The sequence below is a fragment of the Heloderma suspectum genome, chromosome 3 (assembly GCF_057233095.1).
Source record: "Heloderma suspectum isolate Gila_16-S chromosome 3, 16-S_ref, whole genome shotgun sequence".
Taxonomy (NCBI): Eukaryota; Metazoa; Chordata; class Lepidosauria; order Squamata; family Helodermatidae; genus Heloderma; species Heloderma suspectum.
The window spans coordinates 37,942,663-37,963,017 of NC_139460.1; the positions used below are offsets into that span (position 1 = coordinate 37,942,663).

The window sequence follows — 20,355 nt, forward strand, 5'->3', positions numbered from 1 at the left end:
GGGGAGAAATGGGAAAAGACACCCCACACACACACACCCCTCCTGCCCTGGCTGGCGTGGGCTTTGGAAGTTGCAGATAATGCACCACCACCACACCTAGGACTGTACCTGTGAGCCGTCTTAATGTGTCCTACATACATGTTTATGGTATGGTTGAGGCCGGTCTCTCTAAAGCAGCTGCATTATCATTTCTGAATTATGACTTGATAATGAATGTATCTCAATGGGCAGGATCCAATGGGGCGCTACTGTTTCAAATACAATACACCCTTGCCGATTCTCTTGCACCCCACAGATTCTATTGTGCAAGCAGTGGGTTCCACCAATTCATTTGCATGAACAAGACCCATCGCTTGCGCAATAGAGATTTAGTGCTTCCCAGAGGAAGCCCTGAAACAAGCAGAAACTCTCCCTTCTCAATTGGGGCAGGTCAGCAGAGCTCCCTTTTGCAAGGTCTGTTGACCCGCCCCCTTCCAGAAACTAGCACTAAATCTTCATTCCGCAACTGGTGGGCACCGCTCGCAGACAGGAATGAGCGGGGCATAAGAGAATCTGCAGAGGCATAAGCGCCCCATTGGATTCTGCCCAGTGTTTCCTATTTTGGTTGTGTATGCTGCCTTGTGAGCGTCATGCCATAAGAAGTCAACCTTCAAATATCTTTAAAAAGAGGGGGGTTAAATAAATAAATACATTAATCAGAGGAAGCTGGCCATGTGAACTGAACAACTTCAACCAGTCTAGCTACAGTTATCCATGCATTCATAATCTCTTGTTTGGATTACTGCAATGTGTTATACTCGGGACTGCCTTTGAAAACAGTCCGGAAACTTCAGCTAGTCCGAAATAGGGCAGCGAGATTGTTAACAGGGACCGGCCAAGGAGATCACATTATGCCAGTACTTTTCCAGCTGCACTGGCTGCCAGTCCATGTCTGAGCCCAATTCAAAGTGCTGGTATTAACATTCAAAGCCCTAAATGGCTTGGGGTCAGGTTATCTGAAGGATCTCCTCCTCCCATATGTACCTGACAGGTCCCTAAGATCATCTTCAGGGGTCCTTCTCTGGAAGCCCCTGCCAAAAGAAGTGAGATGGGTGCCTACCAGGAAGACAGCCTTTTCTGCTGTGGCACCACAGCTGTGGAATGATTTCCCTAAAGAGGTTCACCTGGCACAATGATTGTACTCCTTTCAGCACCTTTTTATTTTCCCAGCATTTTAGCACTCTAGCCTTTTAGCTCTGCTGTTTTAAATCTGTATTTTAAATCTCTGCATTGCTGATAGGTTTTATTCTGGTTGTACTTTTATATTGTTGTTTTAAACTTTCATATTTTATTTTGTTTTATGTTGTACTTTGTGAACCGCCCAGACAGCTTTGACTATTAGGTGGTATAGAAATGAAATAAATAAATAAAGTCAGATATAGATGCTGATGTTGTGCAGTGGATGACCATAGCTGCATTTGGATATCATGCTAAACCAGTTTAGCAAGATGTGAATGAGCCTGTGTAAGCCTCAGGTTTATGTACCCCCTCCCGTCCCCTCCTCCCATGTGACTAGGTGGAGTTTGGACATTTCTGCTTTGCTTAACTAGTTTGTCATCATCTGAATCAAAAAACTTTGGTTAGCATTAACTATGGCTTGTTTGAAACAAGTCCATTTGAAACCATGTTTTCAAGCTGGCATGTTTCAAACAAACTATAGTAGCATTACCCACTGTTTGTGTTCAGATGAAATTACAAGCCATAGTTAAGCAAAACGGAAGCTTCCAATCTTCAACCACATGGGAGGAGGAGAGGGGAGCAGTGTAACGAAAGTCCAAGCCTCAAACACGTTTATTCACATCATGCTATCAAATACAGCTTATGTGAGCTGCGACATCCCTGCTTCAAATTTAAATGACTAGATGAAAATGACCAGATGGCCTTAGGCAGATTACCATCTTTCAGGGGCAGACCCACTCCTAAATCGCCAATAAGAGGATGATAGTACTAGTCTTCTGGAGGATTGCAACACAGCCAGTATAACAGAATTATTTTTAAAAGTGAAACAGAAGAAACTGTCAGTTTCACTTCTGCCTCAGGTAAACTGGGGCATCATTTGACACAGAAGAACAGCCCTTTCAAGTAAGAATCAGCATGTCTTCTGCAACGGGAAGTTCTGCTTCAGTGTTTTAAGAATGTTTGCAAACAATAGGTATTTGGAATTTCAGCAGGGGGTGCAAATAATCAGAGAGCCAAATCAGTCTTCAGGTCTTACGTTGCACAGGCCTGAATAAGAATGCTACAGAAAGGAGGTAGTATAATTAGATTAGCACGCAATGGAGGCAGCAAAAAGTAAATAAATATTGCTTAAGGATGCACTCCTACACCCACTTACCTGAGAATAAGCCCCACTGAAGTCAAGAGGAGTTTCTTCTGAGTAGAAATGGCCAAGGTTGCACAGCAAGTTTCATCTAATTCACTGATCTAATTCAGTTCTTGGGCCCGAAAATGGAGATGTATATATTTTAAAAACTCGCTAACTGCTCTCTTTGTATGTGATTATTTTTTCTTTTTCTTCTTTTGTTGTTTATTGTTTAAAATATCAAGGATCTTGTAAACTGCCCTGTAACCAAATTTAGTGAAGGGTGGTATAGAAATATTTTAAATAAATAAAAATAATTAATTAAATAGCTGGTCCACTGGCCTGAGAACAAGCGGTGTTCCCCCACCCACACACTTTGTCCCTCCCCTTACCTCCTTCCCTTACACACACAGCTTTGGCACTTCTATCCTGGCTTGTTAAACTACAGTTTCTAGTGACATCCACATAGAAAAACTGTGACTTATAATACAACGCTATACATGTCTACTCAGAAATAAGCCCTGCTGAGTTCAATGGGACTTGCTACCAGTTAAGTGTGTCTTCTGCATTACTCTCTACATTTAAAAGTCCTTTCCATTCTCTTTACTGCTCCACTGCTGCTTTTATAGATCTTTTAGAAGATCTATAATTTAATTTGGCCTTTGTATGTCGCTTTGCGCAGACCAACTTATGAGCTGAGAAAGTGATTTTAAGAAACGTAAAAGCCAACAGAAGCAGGATTTCTCTACAATGTGTTGCTTGCTTAAACGCACTTGCATATTCGTTCCCTGTAGACCACACGTAAGCAACATACTTTTTGACATTCATCTCGGATTTCCTGAACTACCTGCACAATTTTGAAGACACCGTACAATCAATGCTGTTATGTTCTAAACCTATGGCTTTGCCTCTACCAGCCTCTCTAGTCAGAATGCCCAGCATTCATTTTTCCTCACTCTGGAATTAAGCCTACGGTTTTCAACTGTTCTGACCACATTGTTCTCCAAACACCTCCCATCTCCACAGAACTTGCAACAAACCGCTCAAATTGCATCATCCCTTGAAGAGAAGGTCTCTTCCCTGCAGCGCTGGCAGACAAGAAGTGTGTCTGTGTTTTAAGTACCTTGCCTTTTAATAATATCCCAGTAAGCAAGAATATAAAGACCTTATTGATAGAAAGCATTGCCATGGTAGCATCACCCACACTTGCCATGGTAGCATCACCTGCAAGTCACTAAGTGCCATCAGTTTTCTTTCAAGGCAGGTATTGAGCTCCTTCAGCTACCACCCATTTTAACAAGAACTCTGACCTGTACAATATGCCTGCACGTGCTAATGAAATTGCAATGTACCTTAGACTACTTGCCTAATGGCTACTTTCTAGCAAGATAATTAAACAGGGGAAGGGGGGAGCCATACAATAACCAAGTGATAAGTAACAAGACTTTCATAAACTTTCAGTGTGCCAAAGCACATTTACCATTCACTTCTGCAAAGGATCACAACCGTCATGATCTTACAGCTACATACACAATGTTTATGTACTAAAGCAACAAAAACAAAGGGCTTGAATTTTGTGAAGATTCTGACTATCCTGGCTTCAAAGGGCCTTGCAGAGGATTGCATATACTCCTTAAACAGAATACATTTTCAATTCCTGTACAAAAAGGATCAAAGTTTTTTAAAAAGCTGGACTCAAACACACCATGGAGGGGGCAAAAAGGGGGTGTTCCCAGGGGCGGGGAAGAGACCACGGAAGCGTCATTCCGACGTCCCGAGCTAGACGGCCAAAATCGGCTGTCTAGCCAAAAATGCAGAGCAGCCGGAGCACGGAGGACAGGATCCCCTCTTTGCTCCGCCCACCCTGCACTGGATAGTCAGCGGCCTTCAAGTTTGGATTGAGCCCTTATCCTCTATCCAAAAAAACAAAAGTGAAATACAGTGTTTTAATTCTCATATAAACAGTCTAAACATGAATAAATGTTTAGACTGTTTTTATCATGTTGTATTTTTGTATGTTGATGTATTCTTTATGAATTGTTGTAAACTGCCTAGCTCCAGGTGTAGAAATGAAATAATAATAATTCCCCATGTTGACCACAGCGGGGAGGGGCAAAAGAAGAACAGCAACTGAAAAACCGTCCCTATTTCCACCCTGGCTGCAGCAAACTGGCAGGGTGTAGGAAGTGACAGTAGACACAGAATCTCCCCACAACCACCATCATAGGATTGCTCTGCCACTTGGACTCCCCAACCTAGCGCACAGTCAGCAGGGAACTGCAGCCAACTCCAGCTCCCAGAAGCATTCCTACATAATATACAATGTTTTCAATCACCTGTTTGTCACATTTCACACATTACATATTGTTAGGTGTAAAAATGTACCATGTGAAGAGGCCCTCTGAAAAGCACATGCAAAATAAACAAATTCATATGCAGCAGAAACTATTATCATTGCACTATATATTCTGAAGTTATATACTGAAGTCTGTGTGACAACTAGTGCGGTAAAAATAAGGTTGAACTTTAAAATAATTGCAAAAAGAAAGGTCTGTCAAGAGAACAATCAGAACGAAAACAACATACTAAAAGTTATAGTATTCAGCTTGCTGCAAAATAGGACTTTTCATTCCCAGTTGTTATTGGAAATGGATGAAAAGTAACAGTCACTTGGCACTGTAATATCTCTGCTTCTATGGGGTCAAATGGGTCCCCCCTTTTTTTTTTTGTAAATTAGCCTTTCCTTTATTATCAGAACAATATTCATGGGGAAAATACTTTTATCATTCTAAAGCTAATTTTGTAAATTTCCTTCACTATATCAGCATTAAGATCAGTGGATTTTAACCACCATGGTCATCATCTACCTACATAAAGTTACGTCTGGCCCACCCCATGGTAGGCTGTTGTGTCATGCAAATAGCCCCAATGTTTCGTATGCTAGTACAATTGTTGTCTCAAAAAATTATTTTGTAATTATTGTAGCGTTTACATGTATTTTTCACTTTCTTTACTGAATTATACTCTGAAGTAGATATAATCTGAGGCCATTCATTTGTAACATTTCTGTGGAAAAGCATTGAGATGGGAACCCCAAACAAAAGTCCAAAGCTACGACTGACTGTATAACTCCCGTGTGATCCTTTTATAGAACGTGTTCTTTAAATTTACACCATCACAACAAAGTGTACTTTCAATAAAGTCCCTGCTACATTCAGTACATAGAGCAGATTGTGTTTAGTCAAATAAGCCAAAATTCTGCAGCTGAATAAAGCTGTTGTCTATAAAGCATAGGGGGTGGTTTCACTTTCCTTGTGGACTGCCATTTAAAAAGAAAAAGAGAAGGCGCAATCTGCGTGGTTGATTCAAAGAGCTTTAGGAGTGGAAAGAATGCACAGTCAAAATGGAATGTTCACAGATTTTCTAGCAACCTGGTACAGCCTGTTTCCTTGATACAATGAGAATATATATGTGTGACAGAGAAAGAAACTCAAAACACAAAGATCCCACACCCCACCATTTTTTGCATTCTTTCTTAAAACCTTGGCACTGCAAGATTTCTCTCTCTCCCAACCACCCCTCTTCTTTTTTTACTGCCTACATTTATATTTATACACCACTATCAACACATATGACACTCAGCAGTTTCATTATAACCCCTTCCTCCCGCTGCCCAAAACCCAGAGGTCTGCAAACAGCTTACACTGTAAATACAAAATTGGGGAAAACAAATAATGTAGGCAAGAAGGATATACGTACGCATATGTATCATAGGTATATTTTAGTTCCTAACTGAAAAGAAGTGAAGAATTATAACTTGTAAAGTGGGGAAGAAAAATTAAATTGAACCTGGGTGCATATTCAACCTTGCTGGTTAAAAGCCGACATTGAACAGGGGTCAACAAATTCTGGCTGGCCCGAATACCTAGCCAAATCTGATTTCTGATTGCCAGGACTTCGATTCCCCTGTCCCAACCTGGGGGCAGGGTCTTGCTCCTGGACTTGCACTATGTGCTCCCAAAATTTATTCCTTTCCACTGAGGACTTCCCCCCTTTTTATCAGCAGAAAAATTGGAAATTTGGGAGACCAGTGGGGAAAAACGCCTATGAAATATTTTATTTTCTGGGTTGACTGAACTGCTTTTTATCACAAAGATTTTATTTACTCAAAATATGTAGCATGAAGATTTTTATGCAAAAATCCAAAGTCATTAATCATTCAGAAACTGACTCTGTTTAGAAACTTCTGATGGTAGGATTTTCAAGGATATGTTTACTGTTTAAAAGTGACCAATTTTGTCCACAATTAATATGCTATAATGTGTGTATCATGATAATACACCATTAAAGCATTCAATGTTGTTATAAAGTTTTAATGATATCCAAATATGGTGCTAATCCTTAATTAACTTTATGAGAGTAATTCTGCTCAATTAATTGGCTTTCTTTTGTTCACTACAAAATTTGTGATTTCTATTTTCAACTGTTATTTTTTTCTGCTTCTCAGATAACAAAAACTGCAGATTGTCTACAGAGTTCGTCTGGGCTTTGCCACATAATTGTGGGGATGATCCATTCCCCTCTTCTCTCACACACACAGCTCCATAAGAACATAAGAAGAGCCATGCTGAATCAGACCAAAGGTCCATCTAGTCCAGCATTCTGCTCAGAGCACCCAACCAGCTGCTTACAGGAAACCCACAAGGAGGACATGAGTCCAATAGCACCCTCCCACCCATGTTCCTCAGCAACTGGTGTACACAGACATACTCCACCTGATACTGAAGATAGCCATCAGGGCTAGGAGCCACTGACAGCCTTGTCCTCCATGAATTTCTCCAATCCCCTTTTAAAGCTATCCAAAGCAGTGGCCATCACTACATCTCATGAATTCCATAGTTTAATTACACTGCAGGCAGCATTCAAATCCTGAATCAATGTTCAAGTATACAAAAAGTTTCCAGCACATAGGAAAATAGCATGTCAGGAAGAAGGTTAAGGTAGCCAAAACCTGTCTCAACATAATTTCTATGTAGAGGGGTTGCGGGGGGGGGGGGGAGTTGCATGGGGTAGCATTCATTCATGAACCCTGCCTGCTGCTTGAAAAGGGGCAGCCTCCCCCGACACAGGTTTACCACCTTAGTGAAGACTATGTCTGAGTTTAGAGTTTTAGCAGAGGGCCATCAGAGAGCATGAAATATCAGGTTATGCTATAACATCACCATGGAAACCAAGAATGCGACTTCCGCAAGCATCTCTTACAAGGTGACTTCACTGGCAGGGCTCTATTGCACAATGTAATTACAAAGAGAAAGAGTGTACTACATTTAACTTATGTAACTGTAACTTTGACAGAGGGAGAACTTAGCCTGGCTAACAATCCTCTAGAAAAAGAGGCTAAATACCAGGAAGATACTTTAAAAAGCTTACAAAACTCTCTCTGAAAGGTAGTGGAATAGGCACGTCACACAAACACTCTGACCAAGCCAACAGAAGGGCATTTATTCTCAAACCACAGACCAATCTCCCAAGAAGTGCTATTTTGTTTTGTTTTTTAAAAAATTAAAACAGGGTTCAATCGTTTCATGCGCCACAGTGAGCTGGGAACCAACTCTGGTGAGAAAGATGAACCTGAGGCTTCCTCTGAACCTGGAGCAAAGGAGAAGGGATAACCCTCACCCCTCCCCAGTCCCAAAGTTCAGCTGAAGCCTGGGAAAGGTTTTGGCTCTGTGCTAGCCAGGTGCATGCACAAAACCATAACAAGCCACTCCCTCCTGTCTCCAGCTTGGAGGTGGAGGGGGAATGCAAAGGCATGTGGGCTTGCCTTTGCAGCCAATGGATGCGCTGAGGTTGGAGCGTCCCTCAGGAACACAGGCAGAGGCAGCACTGTGCCTCTATTTCTCTCTTCCAGCTCTGAGCTGGAGGGGGAAGAGACAGGAGGTAGGTATTTAATTACCCATGTGTGTCATGTATGTGTTACGCCGGACACAATAATCATCATATGGATGCCTGTTTTTAGCATGTGGTTCTTAGGAACAGGTTGTTTAATACAGGAGTCCACCAAGTTTGGCTGGCTTACTGGCCAACTAAAAATGTGTTATCGCCAAAGCAGATTTCGGCTGAACATGAGGAAGAATTTCCTAATAGTCAGAGCAATCAGACAATGGAACCAACTGCCTAGGGAGGTGGTGGGCTCCCCAGCACTGGAGGCGTTCTGACAGAGACTGCACAGCCATCTGTCAGGGATGCTTTAAATTGGATTCCTGCACTGAGCACGGGATTGCACTCAATGGCCCTTTCCAACTCTATGGGGCTGTTTGGACGATCAAATGGGGAAGAGAAGCTTTCGTGGCTTCTCCCCCCACCCCCGTGCAAACAGCCGTTGTTTACATAATGACCCGCACTGCAGCACAGCTGGCGTGTCATGCGATCCCGGCGCGTGGCAGGGATGGCTTTGTACCCACACTACAAACCATGACGTGTAGTAGGGCTTGTAGGGTGGGTACGCGCATCAGGTTTGCGCAACACATGATCGTCTAAACCCAGACTATGATTCTATGGTTCTAAATATCCCCGTCCCTAAAGGTCTTGCCTCCAACTTCCTGCTATGTGTTAAATGCAGCGCATCAGGAGAAAAACCCCTGGTCTTCTTCTCCAGCTTTAAGCTTGGAGCTGGCAGTGGGGATGCAGAAAACAGCCTGCCTGTCAACAGTTCAGAACAGGAGGGGAGGAGGTTTTGCCTCTCTGCCCAAAAGGCTCTTCTAATCTCAGACCACCCTTGGGTGCAGAGCAAGCAGAACCATCTGCACCCTGTCCTCTAGCTCTAAGGTTGGGAGTTGTTTGGCTGCTGTGTTTCTGAGGGTTCCTCCAATTACAACACCGCCTTCCCCTGGCTCCACACCCTTTCCAACACGTTTCCACACTGGTCTTTATCAAGGGAAAAACCTCTTAGAGATTCTTCTGGAGGATTCTCTCTCCCTTGCAAGGAGACCACTGATAAAGATCAGTGTCAAAACGCATTGGGAATTCAACTGGTGCAGCTGTTCCTTTTTGATTTTGGTTTTCATACCCTTTCCCCCAACTGATAATCTTTTGTAGTTCTCCTGACTTTTGCAGTTTTTTTCCCCATTCTAAAAGGTTGAAATGCCTCTCCTAAGGCTTAGTTACTAGAAGTTAAGGCAGCTAAGCTAAAATATGCTGGTTGCGGGGGGGGGGGAGTATTTCTGGTATTTTTGGTCCCAATCCCTTTTGCCTTTGGTCCCATCCAACACCTCCGAAACTGAACTTGACCCTCAGGCTGAAAGAGGTTCAATACTCCTGCCCAACAGAATTACCAAATCGTTAAAGCTTGCTGCAAAATGCGCACGCTGAACATTCTTTGCACAGTTGCCAATAATTTTTGTAACACGCTATGTAACCAATGGTCCATCTAGCTCAGTATTGTCCACAAGGACCTGCAACAGCTCTCCTCAGATAAGGATCTTTCTCAGCCCTACCTGGAGATCTCAGGGATTGACCTGGAAACCTTTTGCATGCAAAACATGTGCTCTACCACTAAGTTAGATTCCTTCCTCAAATCAAAAATGCCCTTGTATAAACGGCAGCCTCTCTTTTTATTGCAGCCTGGTGTCGTCCTATAACAACGACAGGACTGAGGTATCCTTGGTTGCCAGACTTGGAAGCAGTTAGTCTTCCAAGTCAACACATGAATGCATTCCCCACTGGAACAGGCACCTCACTCCTGCGACACTCAAGAGCGCTTCTGCCCTTCTCACACTACAAGACTCTGTTGGTATTATGTTGTAACTGCAGACATCTCTGCTCAGGAAGGAAGTGTGATGCAAACACACCCAAGTCATCTTCAGAGAGACACAGGGTTGGCAGCAAGCCAGAACTGGAAGGTGCCAAGCCAGGAACAAGTTGCACCAAGCAGGTTTTGGGGCAAGCTGGCTGGGGATGAATTTCTAGTCCAACACTTCAGCTGCAGCAGCGGGGGGGGGGGGGGGCATCAGGTTGGAGAAAGCTGCACGGAAGCATCACACGTACCATAGTACCCTGTGCAGGCTGCAAACTGTGCCATTCCATATACCTGTGCAGCTTAACAAACAATAGAGGAGGCTGGCACCATTCTGCAGGATGCAAAAGAGAGGGGCCATAGCTCAGTGGTAGAGCACAAGCTTTGCATGCAAAAGGTGCACGGTTTGATCCCAGGCATCTCCAGAGAGGGCTAGGGAATAATCCTGCCTGAAGCCCTGGACAGTTGCGGCTAGTCAGCGTCAACAACACTGGTCCTGTTGGACCAATGGTCTAACTCAGTACAAGGCAGCTTCCAATGTTCCTAAAATAGCAAATCAGCAAGTCTCAAAGTACAGCCCAGACCTCTTCCCTTCACCTCACCCCACGTTACCTCTCAGAACAGTGAAGCATTAGTGCTGTTACTGTCAGCCCAGGCTGGCTGGATACAAAGCACAGAATGCTAAGCAGTTAGCATTGCTCTGGAGTCTAGAAGACACTCTAGAAGTTTCTGCAATCAGCATAATTCTCTATATCCTTTGTGATGGTTATATCACATACTTGGCTACTCAATAAATACTTGAATAATGAAATGGACCATTTTTTACCAGTTAGTGCCAACCCTAAACTCCACCCACCTACCTTTTCAGCAACAGCTTCAATTAGTGTCCTGTCTGTGCTTACTTGAACACCAATCTTAGGCTTATTCCAGAGTTTGAGACCCTGGATAGAAATGGACTTCAACCTCTGCTTTAAAGCTAACCATGGTTAGTGTTCAATTCAGTAAATCCATAATGGCAACCATAGCCAATGCTGAAAGGTGGAATCCGAGTGAGAGAGGGGAAAAGTAGGGGTGCACGAAAGTCACTTACCTGGTCTCGCAGCTTGCTTCGCGGTGGGGGGGAGGCACTTCGCTGCTCCCCCCGAAGTTCAGGCCGGGGGGGAGGCTTCCCGCCTCGCCCGGCCGAAATTCAGGCCGGGGAGAAGCGCCCCATCTCCCCGGCCGCGAACTTCAAAAGAAAAAAAAAACGCCCCTGTGATAGGCTACGTAACGATTAACGTAGCCTATCACGGCTAGATCTGCAAAGTCAGCCATGATAGGCTACGTTAATCGTCACGTAGCCTATCACGGGTGACTTTGAAAAAAAAAAAGCGCGTACGCAAATGGCGGCCCCCATAGGGAGCCGCCATTCACGTTCCTTATTTGGTCCCTGTAGTCTACGTAAAGATTTACGTAGACTACGGCGAAAATAAGGGCAACGCTATTTGCGTTGTCCTTATTTTCGCCGTAGTCTACGTAAATCTTTACGTAGACTACAGGGACCAAATATGGAACACGAATAGCGGCTCCCTATGGGGGCCGCCGTTAGCTGTACGCGCTTTTTTTTTTTTTTCCAAAGTCACCCGTGATAGGCTATGTGACAATTAACATAGCCTATCACGGCTGACTTTGCAAATCTAGCCGTGATAGGCTACGTTAATCGTTACGTAGCCTATCACAGGGGCGTTTGTGTTTTTTTTTACTTTGCTTGTAATGGCGGCGGCGGCGGCAGCCGGTCAAAAGACCGGCTGCCGCCCCCGCCCCTGATGAAGACCTGCCGAACCGCCGCCGGGACCCGCCGCCGGGAGGGACATTCGTGAAAGGTAAGTCCCATCCCGGGGGGGGGGGGGGCGGAGAATTTCTTCCCGAACAACCTTCGGAGGACCGAATGCGTTGGTGCTCGGCCCCCCGAAGTTTCGGGGAGAAATTCTCCCCCATCCCCAGGGAAAAGTAAACAAGCCTGAGGGGTGCTCCTGATCACTTAAAGAGAAAGCTGGAACATAGGAAACTTCCTTATACTGAATCCATCTAGCCCAGAATTATGAGCATCTCACCAGGGTTTCAGACGGGAGTCTTTCCGAGCCCTTCCTAGATATGTCAGGGATTACGCCTGGAACCTTTTGCATGCAAAGCAGATGCTTAACCACTGAGCTACAGCCCTTGTCCATATGCAAAGTTGTATGGGTGGCTTACATACTTTATTCCTTTCTGAGGAACTGTACCCTTTAGCATTTCCCTCCATGTGCTTTTTTTGGCATGGCCAAGGAAAACCTGCTAGCACAAGTTCACTCCCTACTGAAATCAACGGTGTAGTTTGAACGGAGCTGTTGATGCTGGCAGCAGTAGCCAGCAAAATGCCTGCTATGAGAGACTTCAAAAGTCACAGGTTGAAATTCAGAGAGCCACAACCCCTCCAAAATGGCAGAAATGTAGCATCTCCACCAAACCAGTGACCAATTGCTCTTGCTGCTGCAATACAGACCCTCTATAGCTTAGTTCTGTTTTGTTCAGAGCTATGATGCACAAACCGCATTTGCACATTTTTCAATTCTAATGCTAAAGAAGTGGACCCCCTTAAATGTAGACAAGCTGCGCTTTCCAAAACGATGCTAGGGTGGTGTTCCTCATCTTCTAGCATTAGAAGGGCTACTGTACCGTTATTACCAGAGGAGAGATGCCTCTGCAGCCTTCGCCCAGCTCTAGGCTAAATACAGAGTGAAAATATGGAAGCTGCTGTTTTAAATGCTGTTAGTTTTGTTGCTTGGTTGGTTTTCATTTTAGGTTGAACCTTTATTTTGCCTGATGTTAATTTTCTGTAAGCCACTTCATGCACTTTTGTAGAAATGTGGGGCATTACATTAATTAATTAATTAATATATAACGTGATAGACTGCCATTTGTAGTAGCATGACAATTGTGGAAGTCAGGTCAGCACACAGCAGGGGCAGTTTTCTACTCATCAGCGCAAAGGTACAAAATACAGGAGCAGCTGCCATGCGCAGTAATTTAAACCAGGTTCAACAGATACAAAGGTGCTCTTCGTATATATTACTATAGTAGTAAGGTAGCCTCCTCTCTTTAATGCTTTATTTATCACCAAGTTGGCATTAGAATGATTTCCATCAGTTGGCTTCAGTTGTTTATTCTCTGGTAACCTCCAAGTTAGATTACTGCAATGCGCTGTACGTGGGGCTGCCTTTCGAGACGGTTCAGAAGCTGCAGCTCGTGCAAAACACGGTGGCCAGAATGATAACAGAGACAAGAAGGTCCGAACGTACAAGACCAACTCTGGCCCACTTGCACTGACTACCTGTCTGTATGCTTCCAAGCCCAATTCAAGGTGCTGGTTTTAACATATAAGGCCTTACACGGCTGGGGACCACAATACTTGAGACATGAACCTACCCATACATGCATTTAGCATCCAAGGACTTCCTCCAGGTGCCTCCTCTGAGGGAGGCTCGGAAGGCAGCAACATGGGATACGGCCTTCTCAGTGGTGGCCCCCAATTATGGAATTATCTCCCCGATGAGGCCTATCTAGCATCAACATTGTTATCTTTTTGGCACCAGGTAAAGATTTTTCTCTTGTCTCAGGCATTTGGCAAAATATGATGAGTTTTTAATCAGGTCCTGGATTTGACTTATGGTTGATTGTTTAAAATTGTTTTAAATGTATGTTGCCTGCGTGTGTGCTGTCTGTTTTTATGTTTTTATGTAAATGTTTTTACACTTTGTATTATGTATTTTTAATGTTTTTTAATCTCTGTAAACTGCCCAGAGAGCTTTGGCTATGGGGCACTATAGAAATGTAATAAATATAATAATTATTGGAAGAAGAAAAACAAAAGAATTAAAGGAAATAAAATCAAAGGCTGAATGGACAATAGCAGCAAAAGTAGAATAGGGTAGCAAGTTCCTACAGGCTAAATTGACGCAGCAAGAGCTAACAAGACAGGCAAATTGACTATCGAGAGAGTTATTTCCACAAAAGGCTAAAAAGCTAATTAGAAAGGCAGCCAAAACTATGTTCTCAATACCTGGTCATGGTTAATTCTAAGCCAAGAGGGGGAAAAAATCCTATGGTGGAAGACATGGTTAGATTAGAAGCATGATTACAAGACATAGCTCTGTGTAGGCTCAGGTACTCATCCAGTTTTCCAGTCTTATCATATATTCTTATTTTTCTTCTCACACACAAACATCAAAGAAATAAAACACTGAAGGACCCGGTTAGTAGTCTGCTCAGCTCATGCAATGCATGAAAATACGGCAAGTGGCCTCATTTGTGTATAAGCAACATAAACTACAAGTTAGTAGCTCTCAGATCACAGCTGTAACAAACTTCCATCACAGCTTATATTCTAAATGAGGCATAGAGATGATAGATGGTGCTGTGATCTCTATAGCCTACAGGTTCATCTGCTATGTGGCTTATGTGAGCAGATTATATCCATGAAGAAAAAGCAACAGAAATTAGTTCTAAGAATGTAACTACAGGCAAAAGTCCCCAAAAGACAAGTATAAACAAAACAGAGAGCTTGTTGTAATTACACCATAATTATAATTACACCATAATTATAAATCATGAACATCATATAATTACACAACTAATAAAGCTGAATAAAAGTTTCCATTAATTTGAACTGGTTCAGACACAGTTTTACTGTTTTTATTTATTTCCTCAGCTTTGACCACTATTTCATTCCTCCCATCTCAGCATTGACACTACCGACAGTAGCAACGAGCCACCATGGTTTGTTGTTATATGCCTCAGGCTTGCAAATGATGGGTTGTTAACAAGCCAGGGTATCAATCTCTGCTTTAAATGACCCACCATTTGCAGAGTTTGGGTGCAGGGCGGGGGATAAAAAAAAAAAACCCACACAGTTAACCAGGAACAAAGTTTTAAAATGTATCCCCTGCACATTGTAGGGAGCAGAGCGCTCACAAAATCAGTGCTCATGCTGGATTATTTATGTTAGAGCAAACTATGGTTTCTTGTTGTATCCAAACCAGGCCATTGTCTCTAAAAGACGTTGGCCATGTTTTTTCATTGGTCTAAACTATAATTTAGGATGGCAAGAACAAGCCACAGCAACCCTTACGCCAGAGGTGGACAACAAGTTTAAGTGGGGGGAATTGCTCGCACCAGACCCTCAGGGGGCAGGATGCTGTCAGTGGATGTGGTGCCCACGGATGTCATCACCCGCCCTCCCATTCTGCCTTCCTCCCTGCTGAGAGAGGCAGAGTTCTGTGCCTCTCTCAGCACCGAGAACAGGACTCGCCCAGCACTGGGAAGGGCAGCTGCTCGTCCCATGCCGGCCGAGTCCCCGGCTTTGCACACCATGCGTTGGCCCTATGGGGGCACTGTCCACTGGACTTGGCCAGTGCTGGGAAGAGACTATCAGGACTAGGCAAGACCTTTGCCCAAAGAGCCCAAGTACACAATGTACATAATTCTGCCACTAGTCTGCCTTAATATAAAGCAGCTGCTTATACCCTTCTGACCCAGTTCTCACAAGTCAGAAGCATCATCCAGCAAGAAGGGGCTGATGTGCTTGGATGTGCCTACGCGGCCCTTGGCTTGGCAGCAGAGCACTATGGCATCCGGGCAAGACTTCAGAATTTCAGTTCCAAGGGCTAAACTACATTAGCCTTGTATATCAACCACTGGCTTCCAAATGACACCTTGCTAGTGCCGATCAGTCAAGTTTTTTTAAAAGAGGAAATTAACATATAAAACTTGCTGCTTATGTTTTGGGTATTATTTCTAATACCATTCAATTCCAGGAACGTCATTGTTGAAGGTGCAGTACAGAATTTCCTTAAAGGAGGAATGTGGTATCTTTTCATTATACTCACTGCAGGTGGTACTATTGACAACAGCTAGTTAAAACGCAATCAGACAATCCGGGGTGAGGAACAATCTCTTGATGCCAACCTAATGTGACTTCCTGCCCCAAAGGCAAGCAGCTTCCCTTAGAAACTTAAGCAAACAAGTTGGATTCGTGTATTCCACTCACACTAAAAATTTCCACTGCCGTTTAGATGCAGGAGGTGGGGGAAAGTCACTGAAACCAGCTTTATGGCGTTAAATACTAGGCAAACACGAGCAATCTGCTTTTGCTTGGGTTTCATAGCAACCGCTTGTGTCCTGCCTCAGTTCTTTATATTCTAAAGTGGAATTAAGGAGGTAGCAAAAAAACGAAAACCTTCTGTGGTTACCTTATTAAACAAATTAATGAAAAGAATCTGCACCTATAAACAGAAAACTCAGCAGGTGAGTTTCAACATCTTCTGCCAGTGAACACAACCTTCCTTCCCCCTTGCCATGGGCAAGCAAGGCCACCACGAGTAGTTTCTTTCCCATAAATAGCTAGCTCATCACTTCTGATTTAATCCGCAGGTTAATTGCATCAGGCGGATACCCCGAGCCAACGCCTCCTCGGAAGCAAAAGCACCGCTTCTGAAAAGGGACACGGATGGCCGTGGGGCAGCGCCAGGAGGACCGCAGGCGAGCCCAGGCTGCTGAGCCTTAGTGATGACTCACTGTATAGAACCAGCCCCCCGCGTGAACTGGAAAAGCACCATTTAAGGCAGGACTTCTTTCATCCCTAAGCCGAATTAGATCAGCGCCAGCGGTCTGCGGTCGGGAAAGCGCGCCTGTCCGCCGGGAAAGTGGAGGGAGGGGAAGGGTCCGCCCGCGTGTCCCCCCATTCGATCCACCTAGGCAGGGCGCGCACTTCCGTCTTCCTCCACCTTACTCGAGCCACCATAAATATTGCATCATGCAGCACGCCACTTGCAAAATGGATGCCATGCCTCGCCTCGGCATGTGGCTGAGCCCCTGAGCACATGTCTACCGGCGTCCCCGTTTCTAGAAACCGGCCGGGCCGAATCCTCCAAATCCGCGCGCACCAGCTCGCTTAGGGGGAGAGGGGGAAGCGATCGGCGACCCGGCTTCGCGCGGCTCCCTCCGCATCCTCACATGTCCCTCGCCAAGGCAGAAGCCTTTCCCTCTCCCGGCTCAGGGCATCCCGGCAAGGTTATGCCAGCCAAACTCCGCGGAGGCTAGAGGAGACAGAAAGGGCAGAGCAGGGAAACGCTGGCCTCAGCCTGCCTGACCCCCTGCGGCTACTTACGCTGCCCGAAGCCGGAGAGGTTCCGAAGGAAGCGGCGAGAAGGCGGCACAGCCGGTGTAGAAAGGGTCTGGAGCGGAGCAAAGCGGGCGCCGGGGATGGTCTACGCGATGGAAAGTGCCGCGGAGTCCCGCCGGCTGGCGCGAGCTCAGAAGGCGAAGATGTGGCACTGCTGCTGGCTGGAAGCGGCCGGGATGGAAACACTCGCGAGCGACCTCGTTTCCGTGCGCTCCAAGCCTGGCGGTGCGCGCGGGCCCCGCCTTCCCTCGCTCTGTAGTGAATGAAAAACGCCCAGGGGCTCGAGGAGGGCGGAGAGAGGCGGGGCGGCCGCCTGCAAGAGTCACTCAGCCAGCCCCGTCCTCCGCTCCGCCTCCGGCAGCCTTCGAGCGGGAAGGAGAGCGAGGGCGCGTATACGCGCAGGCGGGCGGGAGAGACGCGCTCGGGAGCGAGGCGGCTCGTCAGGCCCATCCGCGCGGGCCCCAGCGCACGTGTAGCGCCCCTCCCGCCTGCCGGGGACGCACGTTACAAAGCCCGCGCTCCTCCCCACACGCGCGTAAAGTCCGGCCGGATTTTCAAAAGACGGAAAGCCGGAGCGCGTGCGGGCTCGCGCTTCCCTGCCGTCAACCCTCCCGCCCAAAGGTGTTGAAAGGGCTGGTCTTTGGGCAGGACAGGGCCGGGCCGGGGCCGCCCGGCCTCCTCGCCACGCGCCCTGAACTCCCCAGCGGAGGCGGCGAGCGCAAAGCCTGGCCGCTTTGTTGCCCTCCGGAGTCACCGCCGTGGCGCGCCCCTGATAAGGGCAGGGAGTGCGAGAAAGCGAACAGCTGCCGGGGAGGGGAGCAGCGCAGCGCAGCCGCCCCAGGGGAGGGGAAGGGAAGGAGCCTAGCGACGGCCTAAGCCTGGCTTGCTCTTCCACTCCTCCGGTCAGGAGGAGATTTGCTGACGGGCGCGCACTTCCATGCTCGCCGTCCCCTTCTTAGGCGCGGGCCAGCCGGGCTTGTGTACTTGGGATGGTCAGCCTGTCCTGTTCCCCAAGACGGGGGGCGCGGCGGGGGAGTTATATAGCACATACAATGGCTTCAATTTTCAGGGTAGTGTAGATCATACGGGAATCATAACACAATAAAGCAATCGCGTGAACATCATAAAAAATGGCAATACAATTTAAATAAAACAACCATTAACAGCGCAATCCTACTACACTCGGAAGTAAGTTCCGCTGAGTTCAATGGGACTTACTCCCAGGTAAGTGTACATAGGATCGAAGCCTAAGACATTATATACAGTTTTAAATGCCTGGGTATTTAAAAGCCTGCAAAGTGGCTTGTAAATCTTAACTAGAGCATGAGAAAGTTAAGCACTTCTGAAGACTCGTTATTTCAACACAAGAGCCTTGAATGCATGCATAATTTTTCCATTGACATTAATGGGCTTTAAAAGCTTTCAGTGGATCCATCCCCCTGTATTTTTAAAAACATTGGTATAGTGGTTAGAGTGTTGAACTGCAGTTCAGAGGATCCTGTTCTAGTCCCCACTCTGCCATGCTCACTGGGTGACTTTGAGCCAATCACTGACTCTCAGCCTAACCTACCTCGCAGGGTTGTTGTGAGAATAAATGGAGAGGTGGGCATGTTTGCTGTCTTGGGGGGAAAGGCAGGATAAAAATATACTTCCATCACAGTCTTAAATGGGGCTGGTGTGGTCTCCTATCCAGATTATTGATTGAATTAACACTCAACTTCACAAATGTGGCTAATGCTCCAGGCTCCTTGCCTGTATGTTTTTAAACACCATTAAAAGGAATGTTACTTTATTTATTTATTTATTATTAAATTTATTAATTGCCCATCTGGCTGGTCACCCAGCCACTCTGGGCTATGTACAACATACAATAAAACAGTTCAAAACAATAAAATTCTACAATAAAAACATTTCCTAAAATACCCTAACCCACCCCAAATGCCTGCCAGAACAACGTTTTTAATGCATGACGGAAGCTCATTAAAGAGGGGGCATGACAGAGTTCCCTAGGGAGGGAGTTCCACAGAGTGGGGGCCACCACAGAAAAGGCCCTCTCCCTTGTCCCCACCAGTCTAGCTGTCCTGGCTGATGGGACAGAGAGAAGGCCATCCGGGGCTGATCTTGTTAAGCGGCCTGTCTGGTGTTGCTGGAGGCGCTCCTTAAGATAGGCTGGGCCGGAACCATATAGGGTTTTAAAGGTCAAAACCAACACCTTGAAAACAACTGGTAACCAGTGCAACTCCTTCAGCACTGGAGTGATGTGATCTTGCCGGCGGCTGCCTTTAATCAGGCGAGCCGCCGCATTCTGTACCAGCTGCAGCTTCCGAACCATCTTCAAGGGTAACCCCACGTAGAGCGCATTACAGTAGTCTAAACGAGAGGAGACCAGGGCATGTACTACCGATGGGAGCAGATGGTCGGGAAGGAAGGGGCGCAGCCACCGTATCAGATGGAGTTGATACAGCGCTGTCCAGCTCACAGCTGACACCTGAGCCTCCATGGACAGCTGGGAGTCCAAAATGACCCCCAGGCTGCGGACCTGGTCTTTCAAGGGTAGCTGTACCCCATTCAACACCAGGTCAACATCCCCCAGCCTCCTCTTGTCTCCCACCAAAAGTACCTCAGTCTTGTCAGGGTTCAGCTTCAGCTTATTCCTCCCCATCCAGCCACTCTCCATCTCCAGACATTTGGACAGGGATTCTACGGCCAACCTTGGTGAAGATTTGAATGAGAGGTAGAGCTGCGTGTCATCCGCGCATTGATGACACTGCACCCCAAACCTCCTGATGATAGCCCCCAGCGGCTTCACATAGATGTTAAAATAGCATCGGGGAGAGGATGGAACCCTGTGGCACCCCACAAGTAAGTGGCCACGGGTCCGAAACCTCCTCTCCCAGTGCTACCCTCGGATACCTGCCGGAGAGGAAGGACCGGAACCACCACAATACGGTGTCCCCAATGCCCAACCCCTCCAGGCGGTCCAGGAGGATACCGTGGTCAACGGTATCGAAAGCCGCTGAG

General features: G+C 46.1%; 1 protein-coding gene across 4 annotated transcripts in view; it reads right to left on the reverse strand.

Annotated features, from left to right (window-relative positions):
* SLC7A1 (solute carrier family 7 member 1) overlaps positions 1 to 17,594 on the reverse strand; it is a 53,388-nt gene extending 35,794 nt beyond the window's left edge. For all 4 annotated transcript variants that reach the window (XR_014789017.1, XM_084842946.1, XM_084842947.1 and 1 more), the window contains exon 1: positions 17,320 to 17,594. The gene's annotated coding sequence lies outside the window, so the exon portion shown is untranslated. The remainder of the gene's footprint in view (positions 1 to 17,319) is intronic.
* Positions 17,595 to 20,355: the final 2,761 nt, after the last annotated feature.